Raw genomic sequence first — 7,931 nt, forward strand, 5'->3', positions numbered from 1 at the left:
TGCTACAATTGCATGACAGTTTAGTTGTAGCAGCTACGAAATTATAGCTGTTACAACATGAATATTAAATCTTAAATTTTGAGTGGTCATAGCTTTTAACTCAGGTTGAATCACGAGATGCACAATATATCAAATCGAAACCCGTTCAGATATCTACAACTTGTTAAAAAGTGAAACTTGTAATGGGCAGGTTTCAAGCTAAAAAAATTATTTAAATTTTTTTGAAGGCTCCAAACAATTTTAATCTTAATTTTTTTTATATGTTATAGCAGTTATGATATTATTGTTGCTACAATTGTGTAGTAACTATGGATTCATAGCTACTACGACATGCCAATTTAGGAGGGAAAAAAATAAGAGAGATATAATAATGAGAATAGTCTACTAATTTATAATGGAGGACAGTTGTGTCACTTTACAATGGGTGAGATACCGTTTCGATAATAAATCAACATAGGACATCCCTTTAATGATTCGTTAGAAAAGGTACACCCTTTTGATTTGAATTAGAAATGAAATTTAAAGAACACTTGAACAAACTAACTTGTAAGATTCAATAAGTTTTTAAGCATGCAAGATTTATTAGAAGATTAAATAAGATCAATGTGCAAGATCTAAGTTAATAAAAAATTGAGTCTTATTAAAATTTATCCTTCTCAAAAAGTCTCTAGAGGTGGAGAAAACTCTTAACAAGAACATAAAAATTAAGCATGAATTTAAATCACAAAAAACCAGAAACATGAAAGGTAAGAATTACAAGATCAAAGTTGTCATTGATCTTTAAGCATGAGCAACACGTCGGCACACAGATGCAAAAGACAATGAATAGAGTATCGAGACAAGAGAATTGATTGATTGATTGATTTTTTGAAAGCACTACCTTGAGCCTCTATTTATAGAATCCTATCGATGATGACATGACACATATTCCGATTGATTGGAAGCCCCTTTCAGTTGCCTAAAACACACTGTCATGGCTGGAAACTTTATTCCATTGATAATTGATGTGCGTAGATTATATATGTTTCAAGGCATTCTTTGACAGATATCTACTTATATTTCATGAGTACAATCTATGTTTATTATACCCTATTTCATTATATTGTCATACTTCTACTCCTCTTGTTAAGAGATTTGCTCCTTAATTGTTTTGATTGAAAAAATGTAAATTGGAGCATAAAATGAAGTGAATTGGGTGTCGAAGAAAATTTGTAACCCAAGCTGTGCCCCTTAGCATGATCGTGTGTCCCTTCGAAAAAGAAATGTGGGTAGGTCGTGCCTTTAAGGCATGGCCGTTCTTGGTCTCCAGATTAAAACACGACCCGACCATGCCTTGAGGCACGACCATGCCTCTCATCCTAGACAAAGATATGACCTGACAGTGCCTTATTTCTCTAGTAACACCCACGGGCAATCCTTGCCCGGAGGTACGATCATGCCTGCCTTGCGCTACACATACACCACGACCGTGTGACGGAGAAAATGAGGGGGCACAACCCTTGCCTATAAAAGGGGATTTGCTCCCCTTTTTCACTTATCTTGGGTTTGGGGTTCCACCCCTCTCCTTGGGGAAAGATTTTTTCCCTCTAGAGGAAACACTAAAGCCTCCATCCTCATATCGTCAATGATCCGTCCACCTCCGGAGCAAGGAAACACTCTGAAGACATTGATAATACATCGCTAAGTATTTCTTCTCCTCGCTTCTTATATTTAAGTTGTAAGAATACTATTATTCATGTCTTTGATTTTATATTCCTTCTCCATCAAGTAGACCTATGGATTTTAGGAGTAGGGAGTAATTATGATATTTTGATTGATGTATGAACTATGTATATGATATTTCCTTGTTCAATAAAGTGTTTATGTCATATTTTATGTGTGTTGTGACTTGTAAGTGTTTGATGAAATGTGTGAATGGTGTAAACATGTAGATTTAAGGGATTAGTCACCATGTAGAGGAGATACTTTGGATCATATGACCGGGGGCTTGGTGACAGAGGGTATTCCTTTAACCGGATTTTTCAGAATATCAACTTGAATTGGGGGCTAATCCTCCTCAAGGGATTGGCTAACTAAGAGCTTAATGGGTTTACACTAATTTAATGTTAGACTTGCATAATATAGCGATTGTATGATCGGGGGGGGGGGGGGCCCTTAGTGACAAAGGGTATCCACTTTAACCAGACTTTTTCTATGTTACCTCTTCTACTTAGTAATTGAATGAGAATGGTGCAAACACTCTGGTGTAGATTTTAATCCTCATTAAAAAATAACTGAGATAACACTAGTGATTGTATGACCTGGGGGCCCTTAGTGAGACAGAATATCTCTTTAACTAGATTTTCTAGAGTTACTTTTTTACTAAATGATATTGAAATTATTGTAGTTTATTGATAATTAGATTAGAATCCCTACATGATTATAGATACGGAGGGTAAGGAAGTGAATATGTACTAGGGACATTAATCAACATCATAATAAAACCAAGCATCATAATAGAACCAAAATCTTAGAAATCATCTCCCTAAGCTCATCCCCTCTCAAGATCATCTCTCTTTCTCTCTCTCTCTCTCTCTCTCTCATTCTCTCTTGTTCATGAGCTTTCAACCAACTTTCAATTGTCTAGATAATTTACCATATGAAATCTCCAGTGCTTAATCAACAGTCCCTATGGTCTGATATCTTTTTATTACTGATAATGTGGTTATGCACTTGCGGCTTTGTAATAAGTTTTTGGTGTCATTGCCGGGGACTATTTTTGATTAACATTAGTTGATTAGCAAATGAATTACTCTAGATATTTTTTTCTTTTTAAAATTTTACATTCTCTTATTTTGTTTCTATCTTACAATTTCTTTTTCATATCTTTTCATTCTCTTTCTTATTTTTTTTTAATTAAGCACTTTTGTTTTTTCTATGAACACTAATATGTCAAGTAGGCCTTTAAGAAAATTTTTCATACCAATATCTGCAATAGGACTCGATCCTATTGTAAGACTATAGATTGATGCTATCAACTTCCAACTTAACCCAACACTGATTTCCATGATTCAAGGTTACAAATTTGGAGGATTTTTTTTGAAAATCCATACTTACACCTTGAGGTATTTTAAGAATATTGTTGTACAATGAAGTGTGAAGGAGTCTTAGAAAATGCTATTCAAGTCTTGGCATTTCCATTCAACCTTAGGGGTAGAGCAAAGACTTGGTTGAATTCCTTTCTTCTATAAAGCATAACGAGTTGGGAACAATTGGTGTAACACTTCTAAATTACTTTTTCCCACCAAGTAGGACAACATTAATGAAAAACCAAATCATGAACTTTGCTCAAATATATGAAGAATAACTGTTCAAAGCATGGGAGAGATTCAAAAGTTTATTGAAGTAGTGTCCTCATCTTAGGGTGGAGAAATGGCTGCACCTATTCTATGTGGGGATTTGTTCTTAAACAAGACTTTATTGGATTCTATTACAGGAGGTTCATTGATGAATAAAAGTTTGAACGAAGCATATGAGTTAATTGATCAAGTGACACATAACCTCCAACAGTGGTTAAATCAAAATTGGATGGAACCTTCCCAAACAATCTTAGAAGTGCAAACCATGAATGCAAATGTGAATGATGAACAAGAGCCGTTGCAAGCCCCCAAGAGTCTTGAAAACCATGTAGAAGTTATAATCAAGCAAAATGAGAGCTTCAGATAGTTAGAAGCTAAGTCAGATAGAGTGACTTCACAATGCATTGGACCTCCACTACAACCCTCAAGAAAACTCCACTCACCCACCACTCTAATAGGGATTTATACACCACAAGCATAGTTTCCTCAGCGTGTGATTCATTTGCCTCAAGTTATCAATGAAAATGGCTTCATCCCAATGCCTCCACTAAGGACTCATGCACCACAAATTTCTTTTTCACAAAAGTTGGTGGAAACCATGAACGATCAAGAAATTGGTAAATTCTGTGATGATGATGGTGATGGAGATGTGGTGTCTTGTAAATTTTTGGATTTCCCTCTGGGGATTATATTTGTTAATGGTGAGATAGAGTTTTCAGATGATGATTTTGATGAGGATAATCAATTTAAAACCACCAATGAAGATAATAACTTTCCTGTGGATGACATTGATATCAATGTACTCTTCTCTACTAGTGATGATATTGTGGAGAAAAGTGTAGGGACTTGCGCTATACAAGCAATGCCCCTAGAATCACTTCTCATGATTTCCTGAGTTGCAATGATCGAAATTGTTGAAGATTAAAGTGTAGGTACTTGTGTAGGAAAAACAAAGCCCCACGAATCATGACCTTTTGAAGCATCACCACCAATGCTAGAGCTAGAGACCTTACTTGATCAAGAAGAAATCACATCCACTTGTTTGGAACTTTCATGTTCCTTTAATCACTTTGAGGTAAGTATTTCTTGTGATCTTTTAGAAAATATCATAGAGGTACCTAGGTTAGATTTTGTTGGATATGATTCCATTTATGATAAGTGCTCAACTAAACTTGATATGGATCTAGTTCTTACTTATTTAACATGCATGTAGGAGGTGTTCTTTTTCTTTGGGTGTGCAATTTTTATAAGGCCTATAATTGGAAGCTCAATCTGAGCCGTCTTCGATCTCCCAAAAAGAACTCGCAAGGAGACGAAGATGGAGAGAGCAGTGCTACAATATATTGATCATATGACAACTTCTCTCTTCATAATAAAACGGGTGATTAGAAGAAAAGTCTGGAAGTTTCTCACTTCGGCCAGAGTAAGATTTTGAAAAGCCTAAATAAGGGTCGAGCTAATAACCTAAAACAAACGCTTCTTGGGAGACAACCCAAGTTCCTTCTTATTTTCATTTAAGCTTTAGTTTCTTTCTAGTTTCTTTTCTTTCTTCATAATAACCCAAATCCCTCTACTTAATTGTTCTTGTATAATTTCTTTTAGTAGGATTCAAAGTTATGGAAGAATGTGAACATCAAATAGAAGAGTATTTTCAAGCACTTGAATGTCTCATCCACTTGGAGCTAATCACTTGGTAACTTCTCTTACTTCAAAACCTCCATATTATATTTCTAGTTTTTATTGGGGCAATGAAAGATTTAAGTCTATTGGATGTGTATATGTTGGGTTTAGTTTAATTTTCGTCATATTTCTTTTTAAATAATAAAATATTTCTAGTTGTATCATTCATCACATCATGATTATTTGTTCATTAATATCAAAATGCTAGCATGCTTATTTTAGATTTCATGTGGTTTATTGTTGACTTATGGTGATAAGTGATCTATCTTTTTCTATCCATGATAGTATGAAGTAAGCAATATTTTTACATTAGCAGTTTTAGTGTTGACCTTATTTTAGGATCTCTTTACACTTGGCCTAGTTTAGATGGTAAATAACTTAAAAAATAGTCATGATTCATAGAACTGGGCTAGTATTTGTATTTCTAAGGTGACTTCTCAATTATATTTTGGTTATTGGATGATCTTAGATTAGGGCAACTCACTTGAAAAAAATTAAAATTCCTGTATTTGTATTTATATATTTGCATTTATGTTAGTGCTATACCTTTAAATCACCCAAAAAAAATTTAAAATAATACAAAATCATTTTAATAAGGGATATAAAAAGAGTTGTCATGAGTAGAAACTAATAATTTACCTTTTTGAGACCGAGTTATGTTATTGGGGAAATAAACGTTATGTTTCTTTTGATTCCAAGTAATCCTTTGAGATCTTGTATAGTTTTAGAGATATGAATCGTGTATGTGGTAGGTAAGTGCCTATCGCTGGGAGCATAAGGAACATAGAGATATGACAACTTGACTAGGCTTAGGGATTGAAACTTGATAAACTTAGGCCACTATTGCACTAAGCACAGAAAATTATTCCTTAGGTCGTACACAAATAACTTTTGTATCTTGCTCACCAGTGAAATTATTTGAAAGGATTAGACTGATTCACTAGAGATTATGAAACATTATTTAATTACAGGAGTTTAGATTGTAGTTTTTACTTGAGGACAAGCAAAAGTTTAAGTCTGGAGGTATGATGTGCGTAGGTTATATATGTTCTAGGCATTCTTTGACATACATCTACTTGTATTTCATGAGTATAATCTATGTTTATTGCACTCTATTTCATTATATTGTCATACTTTTACTCTTTTTGTTTGGAGATCTGTGACTTGCTTGTTTTGATTGACATGATAGAAATTGGAGCTCAAAATGGAGTGAATTGGGCATCGGAGAAAATCTGTAACCTAGGCCTTTCCCCTTGGAACGACCATGTACCTCTTCTAGAAAGAACCACAGGCAGGTCGTGCCTGGCCTCTAGAGCAATACATGGTCCGACCATGCCTTGAGGCACGACCGTGCCTCTTATTCTAGATAAAGACACGGGTGGGCTTGCCAAAAGGCACAGTCGTGCCTTATTTCTCCAGCAACACCCATGGGTAGGCCATGCTAGTAGGCACAACCGTGCTTGCCTTGGGCCACAACACACATGCCACGGTCATACCCCCTAGCACAGTCATGTGGCGGAGAAAATGAGGGGGCATGACCCCTGCCTATAAAAGGGGATTCGCTCCCCCTTTTCAATTATTTTGGGTTTTGGGTTCCACCCCTCTCCTTGGGGAAGGATTTTTCCCTCTAAGGAAAACCCTAGAGCCTTCATGTTCGAGGCATCAATGATTCGTCCACCTCCAGAGCAAAGAGACACTATGAAGACATCGACAACGCATCGCTAAGCATTTCTTTTCCTCATTTCTTATATTTGGGTTGTAAGAATGTTATTCATGTCTTTAGTTTGTTATTCCTTCTCCATGGAGTAGACCTCTAGATTCTAGGAGTAGGAAGTAATTATGATATTTTTATTGATGTATAAACTATGTATATGTCATTTCGTTGTTCAATAAAACATTTATGCCATGTTCTTTGTATGTTGTGCCTTGTAAGTATTTGATGAAATGTGTGAATGGTGTAAACATGTACATGTGAGGGATTAGTTATCATGTAGAGGAGATACTTTGGATCAGATGACTGGAGGGCCCAATGATAGAGAGTATTTCTTTAACTGGACTTTCTAGAGTATTTAGGAGCTAATCCTCCACAAGGGATTGGCTAACTAAGAGTTAATAGGTTTACACTAATTTAATGTTAGGAAATGACTTGTATAGTATAGTGATTGTATGACCGAAGGACCCTTAGTGACAGAAGGTATCCCTTTAACTGGACTTTCTATATTACCTCTTCTACTTAGTAACATTTAATGAGAATGATGTCAACACTCAGGTGGTACCTTTAATCCTTATTAGGAAGTAACTGAGATAACTTTAGAGATTGTACAACCAGGGAGCCCTTAGTGATAGAGGGTATCCCTTTAATAAGATTTTCTAGAATTATTTCTTTACTAAATGATGTTGAAAAAATTGTAGCTTACTAGTAATTAGGTTAGAATTCCTACATGTTTATAGACATGAAGGTAAGGAAGTGAACATGTACTAGGGACATTAATCAGTATCATAATGAAATTGAAATCCTAGAAATCATCTCCCTAAGCTCATCCCCTCTCAAGATGATCTCTCTCTCTCTCTCTCTCTCTCTCTCCCCCTTATTAAATCATCTTCCTAACCTATGATTGTCTAGATAATCCACCGTACAAAATCTCTAGTGCTTAATCAATAGTCCCTATGGTTTAGTATCTTTTTATTACTAACAATGTGGTCGTGCACTTGCAGCTTCATAATAATAATGTTTCCGCGGTCTCTGATTGGCTGGACTCCCTCCAGGCTCTTGGACTATGGTAAAACGATCTTGATTGTCTCCTTTGGATCACTGGATAATGTTATCTCTAGTTTCTTGGAAGCCATCTTCGGTCCCCTAGATGCCTAGGTCACCCAACTCCTCTCTTTGGTCACCTAGAACCTCTTGACTCC

The 7,931-nt window shown here is 35.7% G+C and overlaps 1 non-coding gene across 1 annotated transcript; it reads right to left on the reverse strand.

The window, feature by feature from the left end:
- Positions 1 to 3,294: 3,294 nt before the first annotated feature.
- LOC121974041 lies at positions 3,295 to 3,405 on the reverse strand. The gene has a single exon (XR_006109919.1). It is a non-coding gene; the product is annotated as a small nucleolar RNA R71 (small nucleolar RNA).
- Between the last annotated feature and the right edge of the window lie 4,526 nt (positions 3,406 to 7,931).

This window comes from Zingiber officinale, chromosome 4A (genome assembly GCF_018446385.1).
Source record: "Zingiber officinale cultivar Zhangliang chromosome 4A, Zo_v1.1, whole genome shotgun sequence".
NCBI classification, from domain to species: Eukaryota; Viridiplantae; Streptophyta; class Magnoliopsida; order Zingiberales; family Zingiberaceae; genus Zingiber; species Zingiber officinale.